This window comes from Saccopteryx bilineata, chromosome 4 (genome assembly GCF_036850765.1).
Source record: "Saccopteryx bilineata isolate mSacBil1 chromosome 4, mSacBil1_pri_phased_curated, whole genome shotgun sequence".
Taxonomy (NCBI): Eukaryota; Metazoa; Chordata; class Mammalia; order Chiroptera; family Emballonuridae; genus Saccopteryx; species Saccopteryx bilineata.
Window position 1 is genome coordinate 258,885,665 of NC_089493.1, and position 17,312 is coordinate 258,902,976.

The 17,312-nt window shown below is 41.2% G+C and overlaps 1 protein-coding gene across 1 annotated transcript in view; it reads left to right on the forward strand.

The window, feature by feature from the left end:
* LMNB1 (lamin B1) overlaps positions 1-17,312 on the forward strand; it is a 59,276-nt gene that overhangs the window by 4,124 nt on the left and 37,840 nt on the right. The gene's annotated exons all lie outside the window — the stretch shown is intronic.

Sequence of the window (17,312 nt, forward strand, 5' to 3'; positions counted from 1 at the left end):
AGGGGCAGAGCATCGCCCCTCGTGGGCAGAGCGTCGCCCCCTGGTGGGCGTGCCCGGTGGATCCCGGTCGGGCGCATGCGGGAGTCTGTCTGTCTCTCGCTGTTTCCAGCTTCGGAAAAATACAAAAAAAAAAAAAAAAGGCTAGGACAGGTTTGGGTTTTTTTCTTCACAATTTCACAGATAAAAGATTTATTCTTACTGTAGAGGCTAATTAGCAACCTTATTAAGTCTAGAACTTTCACCTTTTCACTTAAAGGAAGCACGTTACAGCTTCTCTGGCATATCTGAATTGCCAGAATCACTGCTCTTGTGTTTTGGGACCATTTACTAAGTATAGAAGGACTGCGCGAACATACGCACTGCAATACTTGGACAGTGGGTACTGTGTAGTGTGGATACGTTGTACGAAGAGATGATTTTACATCTCAGGTCAGATGGAGCAGGGCAGTGTAAGATTTCATCACATTTACTCAGAATGGCTTGCAATTTAAAATTTATTTCTGGAATTTTCCACTTAATATTTTTGGACTGTGGTTACTGTGGGTAATTGAAACGTTAGAAAGTGAGACTGTGCATAAGGGGAGCTACTGTATTTTTTTTTCTAATGTGCTATCAATTACTCAAAATATGCCACATTATACTTTGTTTCATATTTGAAATCTGACTTTCCTTATATAATTTTGTCCCTAACTAGCCTTTCATGTTTTTGTTGTTGAACAAAAAAATACTTGCCTTTAGTATATCTTTAAACCCTTTAAAGATATGTAATCATAACATCTATTACATAAGTCTACTTTCTTTTCTGGAATTCTGCTCTTAAGACATGTTACTGACTTCCCAGGGATTTTCCAGATTTAGATTCAGTTTCTTTCTGGGTCAAATATTTTCCTTTCCTTGTTTTTTTCTTTATTTTGTTGGAGGACATCCATAAATAATTTATTCAGAAAAGATGGCGAGAGGTAAATTCTCTAACTCCTGTCTATGTGAGAAATAATTTTGTCTTATGTTTGGATGATAGTTGGGCAAAGTTTGGATGATAGTTGGGCTAGGTATAGAATACTGGTTTGACCGTTTTTTCCTCAGAATTTGGAAAGTCATATTTGTTCCATTGTCTTTTTCTTTTCTTTTTTTTTTAAAGACTTTATTTATTCATTTTAGACAGGAGAGAGAGAGAGAGAGAGAGAGAGAGAGAGAGAGGAGAGAGAGAGAAGGGAGGAGCAGGAAGCATCAATTCCCGTATGTGCCTTGACGAGGCAAGCCCAGGGTTTTGAACCGGCGACCTCAGCATTCCAGGTCGACACTTTATCCACTGCGCCACCACAGGTCAGGCTGTTCCATTGTCTTTTAACATCTGGTATTGTTAACGTCTAATACCAGTCACAGTTATTTTCTTTTGGTAACTGCTTTTGTTTTTCCTCTTTGGAAGCTTTTAGAACTCTCTTTTATTTTGGCTTTCTGAAATTGCATGCTGAATAAGTAAGTCAGGTATGGATATTCTGTCATGCATTCTAGCTGTTATAAGTGTGTCCTTTCAGTTTAAAGTCTTGATCTCTATTTAGCTCTGGAAAACTCACTTTATTTACCTTTTGTATGCTCATCTTCTTTGTTCTCCCTAGTAGGAACGTTTAGTCCTTTAGTCTCTTGTTTTCTTTCATATATATATATATATATATATATATATGATAGAAAAATATATTTATTGCATTCTGTGAAATTACTTTGTCTTCTTTGTCACAATAGCGGAATTTTAAAGGCACAAATTGTACTTTTAATTCTAAGAAATCTTTTTGTATATATATTACTTTTATTCAGTTTGTTTCTATTTTCAGAATGCATTTTTTTCTTTAATCTGTCTGAGGATAATATTTAAGGCTTTCTTTTTAAATTTCTCTTCTGTAAATTGGATTATCTCTTTTCTTCCCTGGTCACTTATTTTTTTGTTTGACATGTTTTATTCTTGCCACTGATTTTGATTCTTGGTTATGTACATTTATAAATGAAGCACGAAGTAATGTTTAGTATTGCTCTTGTTATTGTTCAGGTGAGTCCTCTGCCTTTTCTGAATAGAACAAATTAGGACCTCTCTATATGAATAGGATGTGTTGTTGGCTAACTTACTGGAGAGCCTGCAGTTAAGCTAAGGGATGCTGAGCAGGGTCATGTGCAAAGCTGTTCCATGAGTTAATTCCTCTATTTTAAGCCTGCCTCACTATCCCCTGTAGACCCTGTGTGCATGTTCTGTGATATGCACTTTTATCTATATTTCTTTTTTTTTTTTAAGAATTATTTATTTATTTATTTATTTACAGGGACAGAGAGAGAGTCAGATAGAGGGATAGATAGGTAGAGACAGGCAGGAACGGAGAGAGATGAGAAGCATCAATCATCAGTTTTTCGTTGCGACACCGTAGTTGTTCATTGATTGCTTTCTCACATGTGCCTTGACCGCCGGCCTTCAGCAGACTGAGCAACCCCCTGCTCGAGCCAGTGACCTTGGGTCCATGCTAGTGAGCTTTTTGCTCAAGCCAGATGAGCCCGCACTCAAGCTGACAACCCCAGGGTTTCGAACCTGGGTCCTTCCGCATCCCAGTCCGACGCTCTATCCATTGCGCCACTGCCTGGTCAGGCTTATCTATATTTCTTGTTGAAATCTGTTGAAATGTCTGCCAATGATTCCTTTCTTATTCACTTTGGTGCTATGGATTTATTTTAAGTCATATAATTCACTGCTTTTATCTTAGGGTCTCGTGGGGAGGCTAAGCCTATGCATAGTAAGCCATCATCTTGGAAATCAGTTAATTTTTGAGCAGTAATTGAAGTGTAAACTGTATGATGAAAAGAAAGAAATGTCTTATTTGTTTGGGTCCATATAGGTCTTGTATTTACTTAAAATAATTTTTTATACTTAATTATTTATTTGGAGCCAAAGTCTTTGTAATTAGTTTATCATTTAAGTGGATTTAGATGAAGAAACAGTCTTGAGGGTTGTAGATTCCAAAGTTACTTAGTCCCTTTCTGGTTCCTCGGAGACAAGAATTCATGCAGACACTTGGTCTTGCTGGAGAGAATTTTTTTTGTTGTTGTTTTTGGTTTTTTTTGTATTTTTCTGAAGCTGGAAACGAGGAGACAGTCAGACAGACTCCCGCATGCGCCCGACCGGGATCCACCCGGCACGCCCACCAGGGGCGATGCTCTGCCCACCAGGGGGCGATGCTCTGCCCCTCCGGGGCGTCGCTCTGCCGCGACCAGAGCCACTCTAGCACCTGGGGCAGAGGCCAAGGAGCCATCCCCAGTGCCCGGGCCATCTTTGCTCCAATGGAGCCTTGGCTGCGAGAGGGGAAGAGAGAGACAGAGAGGAAGGGGGGGGGGGTGGAGAAGCAAATGGGCGCTTCTCCTATGTGCCCTGGCCGGGAATCGAACCCGGGTCCCCCGCACTCCAGGCTGACGCTCTACCTCTGAGCCAACCGGCCAGGGCAAGAGAGAACTTGACAATAGCGTCCTCTGGAGGTGGTTTCTGGATCTACATGAACACATATCTCTGATCTAATATATAGCTGCTCCAGTTCAGTCCAAGTATAATTACATTTTATTGGAAGCTGTTTTGGGGAAGTTTCCAAGAATGATGAAGAATGCCATCAGTCAACACTTTAAAGAAAAAAGTAAAGAAATACTGAGTTACTTCAGAATTTAGTATTAACTAAATATGAAGGAAAAATAGGTACAAGAAATTATGTTGATCGGTCTTTCAGTAACTAATTCTGTGGATGCATACATTTTTTTTTTCTTCAGTGATGTGGGTCCATATCTTTTATGTAAAACCCTTACCAGCAGCTGTGTTTTGGAGGTAAAAGCAATGACAATTTTAATAAGGTAACATGATTCTCATATTCTCTATGACAGCTCCAATGGAGTCTGGGGTAGCTCTTCATCATGAAACAGATATTTCTGCAGGGAAAGATATTAATTGTCACAGTAAATGGAGAAAGACAACTAAAAATAGACTTACATCTATTCAGGTCTAGTTTTGTTACCAGGTTAGTTAATGAAACATTATTTAAGTTTTAGAATTCTAAAAGTGCATTTAAGAGGTTGTCAATTTCTGTTTTAAGTTGACTGCTTCTTATTAAGTTCACTTGACTCATTAGATTCCAAAAATTTTCTTTTATTCCTCATTTGATTTTTGTTAGATATTAAAACTTGAAAAGCTGCAAAAATAACTGTTAAGTTTCTTATTTTATTTTATTTTTAAAATTGATTTTAAAGAGAAGAAGGGAAAGAACAAGAGAGAGCCAGGAGTATCAATCTGTTCCTGACCTGGGATTAAGCCTGCAGCAGCTGTGCTTCTGGATGATGCTCTAACCCAGTGATTCTCAACCTTTTTTGAGCCGTGGCACATTTTTTACATTTACAAAATCCTGAGGCACACCACCTACCAAAATGACACAAAATGACACTCTAACACAGTACATATTATACATATAGTTAATAATATAGTGTCTAAATGTATTTATACTCACACCTGACCATGTCTCACGGCACACTAGAGTCTAACCAACTGAGTTATCAGGCTAGGGTTCTTTTTTCTTCCCTTTTCAAAAACAGATTTTATTTATTAATTTTACAGAAAGAGAAGTGCAGAGGAATGAGAAGTATCAACTCATAGTTGCTTCACTTTAGTTATTCCTTGAATGCTTGTGGTGTGTGCCTTGATCGGGCAAACCCTGGCTTTCCAACCAGCAACCTCAGCATTCCGGGTGACACTTTTATCTACTGTGCCCCCACAGGTCAGGCTGTTTCTCTTTTTGAAAATTATGAATGAATTAGGAAAATGGTGGTGGGGGCTCACTGGTATCTATCTCATATAACAAGTGCTATAGGATCATTTGAGATGCTGAGCAGTTTACTGTTCCTTTATTAAAAATAAAATTACAGAAACGCCCCAAGAAACACAGTTTAATGTCTTATAGGTGTTAGGCTTTAAAGCCAATATTTTCAAAGTAGTCTTTGAGCTATTGCATACACATTAAAAACTTTTATTTATTGATTGATTTTAGGGGGGGGAGAGAAGAGAGAGAGAGAGAGGAGAGAGAGAGAGAGAGAGAGAGAGAGAGAAACATTGACTTGCTACTCCACCTATTTATGTATCCTTTGGTTGATCCTTAAATGTGCCCTGACTGGGATTGAACTTATAACTTTGGTGTGTTGGGACAATGCTCTAATCAACAGAGCTACCTAGCAGGGCTTGTACACAAATTTTGTTAATAAGGCAGAATTTCATACCTTTTAAAATTAATTGGTGCTTTTTTTTAAATTTATCTTATGAAAATAAATTTATTATTTTTTTATAAATAAATTTTTATTTTAATGGGGTGACATCAATAAATCAGGGTACATATATTCAAAGAAAACATTTCCAGGTTATCTTGTCATTTAGTTCTGTTGCATACCCATCACCCAAAGAGAGATCGTCCTCCGTCACACTCTATCCAGTTTTCTTTGTACCCCTCCCCCTCCCCCCCCTCTCTCCTTCCCTCCCTCCACCCCCCGTAACCACCACACTCCTGTCCATGTCTCTTAGTCTCGCTTTTATGTCCCGCCAATGTATGGAATCCTGCAGTTCTTGTTTTTTCTGATTCGCTTATTTCACTCTGCATAATGTTATCAAGATTCCACCATTCTGCTGTAAGTGATCTGATGTCATCATTTCTTCTAGCTGAATAGTATACCATGGTGTATATGTGCCAAGTCCCAATGACCGCCGCTTCTAGCTGGTAATGATTCAGGTAGACTGGAAAAGCCATTTGTAGCATGCGTGGATATGGAGCTTCTGTTCTCCTCTGCCAGTCTTCTCCAGTGTTCCTTGGTTGAAGAGTCCTCTTAGTTTAGTCCAAAGTTGGTTTTTCCAAATGATAGTTCTTAAAATTAGTTTGTAATCCACTTTGGTTCTGGGAGGTAGATGTTGGTACGTCCGCCTACTCCAGCGCCATCTTGTCTCCTCTCCAATTTTTTTTTTTTTGTCCAAATAGAATAAAGCATAATGTTGATTGAGTTTTTCATGGTATATGTGGACCTGAAGATCTATATAAACTTCCCCCCTCCAGTCACAGGCATCAGAGATTGAGCAGGATGGGTCGGAGGCTGAGGCATCAAGCCTACATAGTGCATTCCTTTGTGGAAAACAGCATTCCTATGATTTTACTTTGTCAATACATTAGTAAGGAAACTTCTAATGGGAAATTTGGTTTTGTGAATTTTCATAACAAAGAAATTGAATACAGATGTTGGCTTGCTACTAGCAAATATGATTGGGACAATTTCCATCAGTATCAAGTATAAAAGCACTACCTGAAATTCAAGTTCAGATTTTTGGTGACTTGGGCTAAGGCCCCTAATTCTCTTTTTTTTATTTGTTTGTTTTTTTGTTTTTTCAGGTTTTTTTATTTTTTATTTTTCTGAAGTTGGAAACGGGGAGGCAGTCAGACAGACTCCCACATGCGCCCGACCGGGATCCACCCGGCATGCCCACCAGGGGGCGATGCTCTGCCCATCTGGGGCGTTGCTCTGTTGCAACCAGAGCCATTGTTGCGCCTGAGGCAGAGGCCACAGAACCATCCCCAGCGCCCGGGCCATCTTTGCTCCAATGGAGCCTTGGCTGTGGGAGGGGGAGAGACAGAGAGGAAGGAGAGGGAGGGAGGGGGGGAGAAGCAGATGGGCGCTTCTTCTGTGTGCCCTGGCTGGGAATCGAACCCGGGACTCCTGCACGCCAGGCCGACGCTCTACCACTGAGCCAACCAGCCAGGGCTCTTTTTTTTTTTTTGCGTCAGAGACAGAGAGTCAGATAGGACAGACAGACAGGAAGGGAGAGAGATGAGAAGCATCAGTTCTTCATTGTGGCTCCTTAATCTCCTTAGTTGTTCATTGATTGCTTTCTCATACGTGCCTTGACCCCCCCGGGGGTGGGGGGACTACAGCAGACTGAGTGACCCCTTGCTTGAGCCAGCGACCTTGGGCCTAAGCTGCTGAGCCTTGCTCAAACCAGCTCAAACTGTGCTCAAGCTGGCGACCTAGAGGTCTCGAACCTAGGTCCTCTGTGTCCCAGTCTGACTCTCTATCCACTGCACCGCAGCCCTTTAACTCTTTGAGCCTTAATTTTCTCATTTGTGAAATTGGGATAAGGAGTTAGCAATATTTTACTGAATCTCAAGAAGAGTGAAAAAACTTAAACCTTTTTCTAGCCAGTCACTTACTTGTCTCTTACTAATGAATGAATTTTATCTAAATTAGCAATTTGAACAAATTAGGAAGCATATTGAAATGTAGTTATGATAAACTAATTTTCATTTTTATTCCTTTTTCAGTGGAGATGGGGTAGTGATTCACTATATAGTTGGACTTACTATATATTTATTGGGTTGGCATTCTGTATATCTTGGTCATTGATAGAATGAAATTTAGAAAATGTGTATAGGCTAAACATCTGCAGGATTGTTTAGTTCAGTTTTTGGATCTAAAATAAATGCTAGTCTGCTTTAGGGGAATTTTCTTTGCACATAATATGATTAATTGAAAAACAAACACATTTAACCTGTGTATTTCTTAGTCTTTCCTTTATGTCCCGATTTTGCCCTGATAGAAGCAAACTGACAGTGATATCTTGGCCTTTATGGAAGAGCTAGAAAACTTCCATGTTGACTATACTTTAATTTTCATGGCAAGACCAGAAGGATGAAAACTCTTAGAACTGGTGTTAAAGTCTAGGAAGCAGGTCCTAAGTAATTAAACTGTCATGACACTTCTCATGCTTTCATAGGATGTTTGGTAGAGCAAAATATCTTTTGGAGTTGTTTATTTAACCTAGGGCAGTGATTTTCAAACTTTTTCATCTCATGGCACACATAAATTATTAACTTAAATTGTACGGCACACCTCCCCCCCAAAATTACATTTTTTGCTGATCTGACAAAATAAGTTTTTGTTTTGTTTTGTATTTTTCTTTAGTTGGAAACGGGGAGGCAGTCAGACAGACTCCCGCATGCTCCCGACCGGGATCTACCCGGCATGCCCACCAGGGGGCGATGCTCTGCCCATCTGGGGTGTTGCTCTGTTGCAACCAGAGCCATTGTTGCGCCTGAGGCAGAGGCCACAGAGCCATCCCCAGCACCCGGGCCAACTTTGCTCCAATGGAGCCTTGGCTGCGAGAGGGGAAGAGAGAGACAGAGAGGAAGGAGAGGGGGAGGGGTGGAGAAGCAGATGGGCGCTTCTCCTGTGTGCCCTGGCCAGGAATCGAACCCGGGACTCCCGCACGCCAGGCCGACGCTCTACCACTGAGCCGAACGGCCAGGGCAAAATAAGTTTAATTTTGATTCAGTCATACCAGTTGACTGTTGTTGTGTTGGCTGTTGTCATTTTTTTTATTTGACAATCTAAGAGAGAAGAGGTCAGTGCCCCTAACTAAACAGTCAGGTATTGCATGTTTTAAAAATTCTTGCGGCACACCGGTTGAAAATCACTGACCTAGGGGATTAGACTAAGTAATCTTTTGGTGAACAGATTCAAGAAAGTAAAGATGTAGAGTGAAAGATAAAGCACTATGAAAATGTGCCTCCGAGTCTCAGTCTGTTACATTTGTTCATTTCATTTGTCCTGTTGACGTCATCTTAGAGACCTTTAGACTTTGGTATCACCAGTGCAGGTCGATTTCATGAGAATGAACATTAGGTGTCAATTGGGTGAGGGGACCCAATCTAACTGACGTTCCCAGTTCAGAGTTCTACAAAGGTTTGCTTATCAGAGTTGTAGCTTCTTTTTAAAAAAATTTTTTTAAAGTGTAACTGTGATAAGGGAATTGGGTTTTGGCTGTTATATTTGGGGGAGTTTTTGAAAAAAACTTTTTTTGGGGGGCAAGAGAGACATGGAGAGGAAGGGAGAGAGATGATAAGCATCAACTTGTAGCTGCAGCACTTTATAGTTGTTCTTTGATTGCTTTCTCATATGTGCCTTGACAGGGAGCTCCAGCTGAGCCAGTGATCCCTTCAAGCCAGCAAGCATGGAATCATGTATATGATTCTGTGCTCAAGCTGTTGAGCCCACGCTCAAGCTGGCAACCTCGGGGTTTCTTTTAAATTTTTTTTTAATTTATTCATTTTAGAGAGGAGAGGGAGAGACAGAGAGAGAGACAGAGAGAGAGAGAGAGAAGAGAGACAGAGAGAGAGAAGGGGGGAGGAGCTGGAAGCATCAACTCCCATATGTGCCTTGACCAGGCAAGCCCAGGGTTTTGAACCGGCAACCTCAGTATTTCCAGGTCGACGCTTTATCCACTGCGCCACCACAGGTCAGGCCCAACCTTGGGGTTTCTAACCTGGAAACTCAGCGTTCCAGGTTGATGCTCCATCCACTGTACCACCACTGGTCAGGCGAAAATGAATTTTTTTATTACACAAATATTATATGTTCATTATGAAAAACTAGGAAATATAGATAAACACCAAAAAGAAAATAAAAATTGCCCTTAGGGCCCTGGCCGGTTGGCTCAGCGGTAGAGCATCGGCCTGGCGTGCGGGGGACCCGGTTCGATTCCCGGCCAGGGCACATAGGAGAAGCGCCCATTTGCTTCTCCACCCCCACCCCCTCCTTCCTCTCTGTCTCTCTCTTCCCCTCCCGCAGCCAAGGCTCCATTGGAGCAAAGATGGCCCAGTCGCTGGGGATGGCTCGTTGGCCTCTGCCCCAGGCGCTAGAGTGGCTCTGGTCGCGGCAGAGCGACGCCCCGGAGGGGCAGAGCATCGCCCCTGGTGGGCGTGCCGGGTGGATCCCGGTCGGGCGCATGCGGGAGTCTGTCTGTCTCTCCCTGTTTCCAGCTTCAGAAAAAGAAAAAAAAAAAAAAAAAAAAAAAAAAGGGAAAAAAAAAATTGCCCTTAGTTCTATTGCCCAGAAATATAAGCTCTAAAGTTTGTCTCTTCTTATCTATATATATATATTAACAAAAAATGGGTTCATGATAAATATTGATATGTAACCTTGTATTCATGCAGCACTATTTTGTAAAAATGTTACACGTCAGTAAATGTGCTATACCTTTATTGAACACAATTTGAAGATTTCCTCAATAACCTTTATTGGTCAGTTTGCTGTGACGAAGGCTCTGGAGTAACTGAATCTACCCAATTTCTCGGGCCATAGTGGGCTGTGATTCCTCTTCTCTCTCGCTTACATTATCAGGTTTTTCCTCTGGTTAACTTAATGGTTAAATGTTAGCTAAGTTTACTGGTTAAATGTTAACCACCAGATAAAGTACTGGTAATTACAATTCTGCCAATTTTTGATGCCACTTGTAGCAGTGGCTTTTCCTTTTTGGAGGGATTTTCATTTCTGGACGTTCCTTTGGGGCCTTGATCACTTTTATTCTCGTGTTGCTAGCATAAGGGAGTTACAAAGATCAGATATCAGATTATAGTCTTAGATTTCTGCCAATATTTTTGGTGTAGGCTTACATGGTAACTGATGTTTCCTTAACTAAAATATTTATTTGGGCCTTTTTAAATTTAATTTTTGACCTTCACTGCTTTTGGATTTATTGGTCATAGATAGAGAATTACAGCACTTTTACTGCTGGAAGGGGACTTGTATCATCTGATTTAACTAATTTATTTTTTTTTAATTATTTATTATTTTTTAAATTTATTGATTAGAGAAAGGAGAGAGAGAGAGGGAAGAGAGAGAGAGAGAGAGAAGGGGGGTGGGAGGAATGGGGGCATCAAGTTGCTTCTCATATGTGTCTTGACCAGGTAAACCCAGGGTTTCAAACCAGCTGGCCAGGGCTTAACCAATTCATTTTGTAAATACAGAATTGAAACCTAGAAAGATTAAAATACTTGTGTAAGATGCAGGATTAAGAGCCAACATTATTTCCTGCATATTGTGCTTGCCAGGCACAATGCTAGACATTCTCCTGTAAGCCTTATGACAGCCCTGTTGAGGAGTGCGGGAACTTGAAGCTTAGGGTAATTAAGTCTTTTGCATAGGATTACTTAGCAGGTAGATAAATGGCAAAGTTAGCATGTTGATAACATTTTTACATATTTTGCCTCATTTAATCCTTAGAACAGCGTTGTTTTGCAGGCATTACTACTCCACCAGCCTTCAGGAAGCAGGCTCACCGCACTGTCATGTGTTCTTGGAATTCCCAGTCGTATATAGGACAGTTAATTTTCAGGTCCGTTTGGGTCTACTTTTGGAAATAGTACTAGGTATGTGTGTTTTTTATGTTGATAGTCCATGCCTCCAAGATTGTACTTTTGGAAGACAGGAGAGTATAGTAATTGAAGCTGCTGTTTGAAATACTAACTGAAGGCTTTGTTCACTCATAAGGAAAGGGTGAAGATGAATTACTGAAAGGGACCTCTATCCTTCCTTCTTAAAAAGCTACTTTCCTACTTTATGCTTTAATAATAATTTTTTTTTTTTTTACAGGGACAGAGAGAGAGTCAGAGAGGGATAGATAGGGACAGACAGACAGGAACGGAAAGAGATGAGAAGCATCAATCACTAGTTTTTCGTTGTGACACCTTAGTTGTTCATTGATTGCTTTCTCATATGTGCCTTGACCAGGGGCCTTCAGCAGACCGAGTAACCCCTTGCTCGAGCCAGCGACCTTGGGTCCAAAGCTGGTGAACTTTGCTCAAACCAGATAAGCCCATGCTCAAGCTGGCGACCTCGGGGTCTCGAACCTGAGTCCTCGGCATCCCAGTCCGACGCTCTATCCACTGCGCCACTGCCTGGTCAGGCTGCTTTAATAATTTTAAAAGAAATTAAAATCTCTAAATAAATCTTTAATAGTCATGACAGAAATGTTCTTTTCCTTTATCTTTATTATTATTATTATTATTATTATTTAGCTAGAGAGAGAGAGAAACAGACAGATAGATAGGGACAGACAGACAGGAAGGAGAAAGATGACAAACATCATTCTTCATTGTGGCACCTTACTTGTTCATTGAGTGCTTTCTCATATGTGCCTTGACAGGGGGCTACAGCCCAGCTAGTGACCCCTGGCTCAACCCAGCAACCTTGGGCTTAAAGCCAGCGACCTTTGGGCTTCAAGCTAGCTACCATGGATCATGTCTATGATTCCACGCTCAAGCCAGTGACCTTGGGGTTTAGAACCTGGGTTCTCTGTGGCCTAGTCCAACGCTCTATCCACTGCGCCACCACCTGGTCAGGCTCTTTTTTTTTTTTAAGTGTACATTTGTGGCCAGGTACTACTGTGTGCCTGCCTTGAGCCAGATGCTGGGGATAGAAAGATGGAACACTCAGTCCCTGTTATCAAGTTGCTTACAGGTCTAGTGTAGAAGATAGAAAACAAATGCTACAGTATTGTGATACTTTAAATGTGATACAGAATACAATGTAATAAGTGCTGTGATAGCAATAACCATGTAGTGCTATGGAGATACAAAGACTACTACCTAAGGCCTACTAGGAGCCTTGTAAAGATTTCAAAGACATCGTGGGAGGTAGTGATATCTGAGCTGAGTGTTGGGAGTTAAGTAGGAGTTGACATCTAAAGGAAAATATTAAGAGAGGGTATTGTCCTGATGGCAAATAGAGCATTGAACTAGAACCATATATTTGTTAATATAAATATAGAAGTACATTAATAAGTACATGAATGAATGAGTAAATGAGTGAAGAATACATGGTGGGGTAGGGGTTGGCTTTTATGTAATGAGGAGCCTCAAGAATTTTTGGCCTGAGTGACCTCAGTCTGGTGGTTGTGTGGAGGGAAAAGGGTTGAGGTGAAAACCTAGTGAGGACATTTGGGGAATAGTGAGGTGACTCCTGAACTGAGGCAGGCAGTGGGAAAGGAAGGACGGAACGCAGATTTGGGAAATGAGGGAGAATAACATCTGTTTCCCTGTATGGTGCCTGGGGAGATAGTGTTGCTCTGAACAGAGATTGGTGGGGAAGGAACAGGTTTGGAGGATCCTACTCAGGGTTCGTGGTGTTAGGGACTTCGTGGTGTTTGTTGGGCTTCCAGGTGGAGATGTCAGCTGGCAATTTGGAGTACTTACTAGTTTGGAGCTCTGAAGAGAGATGTGGCTTGGAGACACAGTTTAGGAACATGGGTGATATATGGGAGTAGGGAGAGAAAAAAGAGGGGAAAAATCAGAGACATGGCAAACAGCTATGTTGTGAAGACTAGATAGAGAAAAAAAATCCACAGTGGAGATGGAAGGTAATAGCCAGAGAGGTAGGGAGAGTGTCATGGAATAAGGAGATTTGCTAAGGAATGCTGGTGATTTAAAATGTCTGATGAGATTTAAAATGTACCCAGTTGACTTGCGTGCCTGGACATGATCACTAACTGAGGAATGCCTTATGCTAGTGAAGGGCAGTGGGTCAAAGACACTGATCCTGACTGAGAAAGGAATGAAAAGAAATCATGAACTTAGGTCACTTGACAAGAATGTTGGCTGTGAAGGGAAGGAGACATTTCTAACACCAATTTAAAGTAAATTCTTCCTCGATGCATTGAGTAGAGGACTAGAACACTTACTCCTTCCTCTAAGATTCTGTACTAGAAAAGTGGTCATATTTGCTAAGTAGTTTAGTAGTTTCCAGGGTGAAGACAAATCCCCAGCATTACCTAATAGTGGAGTGACCATATAATTAGTATCAAGAGATACTATTTTTTTTTTCTTTTGAGAGAGGCCAGGAGAGAGAGACAGGAACGTCCTGTATGTGCCCTGACCGGGGAATTGAGCCATGTTACAGTAATATAATGTTATAGTAATTAAATATAAGGAAATGTAGAAAAATATGGGAGATATATAGAAATAAATTAGGATATAATATTAAAAGCCATTGAGGCAAGTAAATAAGGCTATGCCATCTGGATAGGAATTAATCTAGTGTGTACAGATATAGGCAGACTGCCTTTCACACGGGGCCCAGTTAGTGTGTGTGTGAAGTTATATATAGATAAAAAGTGGCTTGATGTTATAACTCTAGGTTAACATAAACAAGAAGCTTCCCTAGAAACACCTTAAAGGTGACTTGATGTGACATCCTGGTAGATTAACGTAAAAAGGGCTCCCTTCAAGAAGTCCCAAAAAGGTGGTAATCCTGTGGATTGACACCTGTTAGAAGGTGTAGGCCAGAAAAGGGACTGGTGACACTGACAGGGCTCCCTTAAGCTGTACCCAGGCACGCCAAAAGGATTTGTGAGCGATAAACAGCCTGTGTGATTCTTGCAACTAACTTGTGTGTCGGTCCTGTCTTTCCTCCAGTGGCAGTTGGTCTCGGCAATGATAAGTGGAATCCTCATAGCCGCCTCAAGAGTAGTCTCGAAGAGACTGCCAGCCTTGCTGTTAAGCAGGAGTGTCCCACCATGTGGGGAAGTTGAATTGGGAACACCTGATTGACATAGATTTGGGCTCTACTGGGACAACCCAGCAACCTCTGTGCTCTGGGATAATGCTCCAACCAACTGAACTGTCTGTCTAAGGATTAATTTTTTATTGATTGATTGATAGAGAAAGGGAGAGAGAGGGGAGGGGGAAGGGGAGCATTCATTTGTTTTAATTTTTTTTTTTTTTTTTTGTATTTTTCTGAAGTTGGAAACAGGGAGGCAGTCAGACAGACTCCCGCATGCGCCCGACTGGGATCCACCTGGCATGCCCACCAGGGGGCGATGCTCTGTCCATCTGGGGTGTTGCTCTGTTGCATCCAGAGCCATTCTAGCGCCTGAGGCAGAGGCCACAGAGCCATCCTCAGCGCCTGGGCCATCTTTGCTTCAATGGAGACTTGGCTGCGGGAGGGGAAGAGAGAGACAGAGAAGAAGGAGAGGGGGAGGGATGGAGAAGCAGATGGGCGCTTCTTCTGTGTGCCCTGGCCGGGAATCGAACCTGGGACTCCTGCACACCAGGCCGACGCTCTACCACTGAGCCAACAGGCCAGGGCGGAGGGAGCATTCATTTGTTGTTTTACTCAGTTGTGCACTCATTGGCTGCTTCCCGTGTGTGCCCTGACATGATCCCATGGTTACTGGCTTAAGTTTAATGACTTGAGCAAGGGGTCACTGGCTTGGCTGGAGTCTCCCAGTCAAGGTACATATGAGAAAGCAATTAATGAACAACTAAGGTGCCACAACGAGTTGATGCTTCTCATCTCTCTTCCATTCTCCCCTCCCCCCTGCTAAAAAAAAATAAATAAAAGTTGAAACTCTTTAATTAATCTTCTAGTTTTCTTTTTTTATTTTTTACAGAGACAGAGAGAGAGTCAGAGAGAGGGATAGATAGAGACAGACAGGAACAGAGAGAAATGAGAAGCATCAATCATCAGTTTTTCATTGCGACATCTTAGTTGTTCATTGATTGCTTTCTCATATGTGCCTTGACCATGGGCCTTTAGCAGATCGAGTAACCCCTTGCTCAGGCCAGCGACCTTGGGTCCAAGCTGGTGAGCTTTTGCTCAAACCAGATGAGCTGCGCTCAAACTGGCGAGCTCGGGGTTTCAAACCTGGGTCCTCGGCATCCTAGTCCGACGCTCTATCCACTGCGCCACCGCCTGGTCATGCTAGTTTTCTTAATTAAAACTATTTTCTCTGCTAGATGTTTTTAATTATACCTTCTAATTTTGCTATCTTTTAAAAATTTCTGATAGCTTCTTTTTATCTTGCTGTCCCTTTATGGAATCTAGAGCTTGATTAAATTTATTGATGCAGTTGTTTCTCATTTTTTCAGAAGTCTTCATTTTCCTTCATAGTTCCTGTTTGCCTCAAATTAATTTCTTTTTCTATTTCTTTAGGTCTGTGTATGGGAAATAGAAAAAGCACTAGATATTTTAAGCAGAAAGGAAAACGTTGCGGGATGTGTGGGTGCTTAGAAAAAATGATAAGAAGAGCTGGAAGAGCAAGTACAATGCCTGTAATAACACTGTCGAGTGACCTTCTTTGGGAGCTTTCATGGTGAGACCATGACTGGACCTACTGAACTTAAGAAAACGGCACATAGCTATGGTTCAGGGCCAGGAAGCTGCCACTGCTGTTGTTTGGACAACTGCCTCATGCCACTCATCAAACTGGAGAATAGACTGTTTCAGAAAAACTTCACAGACCAATATTCCTCATGAGTATTGGTGCAAAAATTCCCAATAAAATGCTAGCAAACCAACCTGACCCATGTGTATAAAAGGAGTATATGCCATTATCACCAACTAGGATTTGTCCTGAGAATGCAAGATTGGTTCGGTCTATGAAAGTCAATAATGTAATATTATACCATATCAACTGAATGAAGCACAAAAACCCTATAATCTCAAAAGATGCAGAAATAGCATTGACAAAGTACACCACTCTTTTATAATAAAAATATCTGAACTGTTGATAAAAGGGAACATCTTCACCTGATAAATGGGATCTATGAAAAACCTATATAAGCTAACGTCGTACTTAGTAGTAAAGCCTGTCTGCTTCTCCCTAAGATCAGGAATGAGACAAGAATGCCCACTCATCACTTTCATGCAGTGTTGTGCTTGAGGTTCGAGCCAGGGCACTTAGGCAAGAAAAAAGAAGTAAGAGGCATTTGGATTGGAAAGAAAGAAATAAAACTGTCTTCACTAGCAGATGACAATATCGTAAATAGGAAATCCTAAGGAATCTGTAAAAAACAAAGTGATCTGGAGAGCTAATAAACAAGTTCATCAGCAAGGTGACAGGATACAAGAACAATGTACAAAACTCAACTGTATTTCTATACACTAGCAGTGACCAGTCCAGAAATGAAATGACAAAAGTCCACTTTTTATAGACTAAAGAGATAGAAATACTTTAGGAATAAACTGAACAAAGGAAGTGTAGGACTTGCACATTGAAACATTGTTGGAAGAAATGAAAGACATTCCATGTTTATGGATTGAAAGACAATATTAAGGTGGTAATTCTCCCCAATTGACTATAGATTAGTGCAGTTTCTATCAAAATCACAGCCACCATTTTTTGCAGAAGTTGACAGGCTGACCCTGAAATACATATGGAATTGCTTGATACTCAGAATAGCCAAACCAATCTTGACAAGGAATACAACTGGAAGGGGGACTCAGTTTCTGATTTCAAAATTTACTACAGAGTTATAGTAATGTATGTGGTATAGACTTAAGGACAGAAGAACTTCAGGTTTTAAGGACCTTGCTTGTTAGCAGAAAAATTGCACAAGGACAGGGAAGGTAGCCCCATGACACCTCCTTCTTTCATATACTTATGTTATAGGTGCTTGAGTTAAAGGACCTAATTTGTTTTAAAGATTTTATTTATTCAT